We start from the raw sequence: 1,134 nt of genomic DNA on the forward strand, positions 1-1,134 counted from the left end.
TTTTATGTCTTTTGTTAAAAAATTTAATCCATTTATATTTCAAATATTGACAGGTAAGAACTTATGCCATTTTGTGAATGGTTTTCTGATTTATTGTAGATCCTTTGTTTATTCCTATCTTATTACCATCCTTTGTAGCTAGTCAATTTTCTCTTGCCACTTGTGTGGTTTTTCTTTGCCTTTCACTTTTGACAGGTTGATTATAATGTGTCTCCATGAATACCTCTTTGAGCTTTTCCTAAAGTTGTTAATCTTGAAAATCGATGTCCATTTTCTTCCTCTTCTTCGAATTAAGTTTCCCTTTCTTTCTCTTTCTCTTTTTCTTTTGAAATACCCATTGGTAAGGTTTCACAGGATGACAGACAATCTTCATTTTCTCATTTTTTTTTTGCTTCCATGACTGTTCTAACAGTAGGGAGTGTGTTCTCATGAGATCTGGTAATTTAAAAGTATGTAGCACTTGGCTGGGTGTGGTGGCTCACGCCTGTAATCCCAGCACTTTGGGAGGCCGAGGCAGGTGGATCACAAGGTCAGGAGATCGAGACCATCCTGGTTAACACAAAGAAACCCTGTCTCTACTAAAAATACAAAAAACTAGCCGGGCATGGTGGTGGCGCCTGTAGTCCCAGCTACTCAGGAGGCTGAGGCAGGAGAATGGCGGGAACCCGGGAGGCGGAGCTTGCAGTGAGCCGAGATCGCGCCACTGCACTCCAGCCTGGGTGACTGAGTAAGACTCTGTCTCAAAAAAAAAAAAAAAAAAAAAAGTATGTAGTACCTCACCCCTTGCTCTCTTGCTCCTTCTTTCACCATGTGATGTGACTGCTTCCCCTTTGCCTTCTGCCATAACTGGAAGCATCCTGAAGTCTCCCTAGAAACAGATACTGCTATGCTTTTTGTACTGCCTGCAGAACCATGAGCCGATTAAACCTATTTTCTTATGAATTACCCAGTCTCAGGTATTTCTTTATAGCAATTCAAGATGGCCAAATACAGAAAATTGGTACCAGAAGTGAGGTATTGCTATAAAGATACCTGAAAATGTTGATGTGACTTTGGAATTGAGTAACAAGTAAAGGCTGGAAGAGTTTGGAGGACTACGAAAAATACAGGAAGATGAGGGAAAGTTTGGAGCTT

The sequence above is a fragment of the Chlorocebus sabaeus genome, chromosome 8 (genome assembly GCF_047675955.1).
Source record: "Chlorocebus sabaeus isolate Y175 chromosome 8, mChlSab1.0.hap1, whole genome shotgun sequence".
Taxonomy (NCBI): Eukaryota; Metazoa; Chordata; class Mammalia; order Primates; family Cercopithecidae; genus Chlorocebus; species Chlorocebus sabaeus.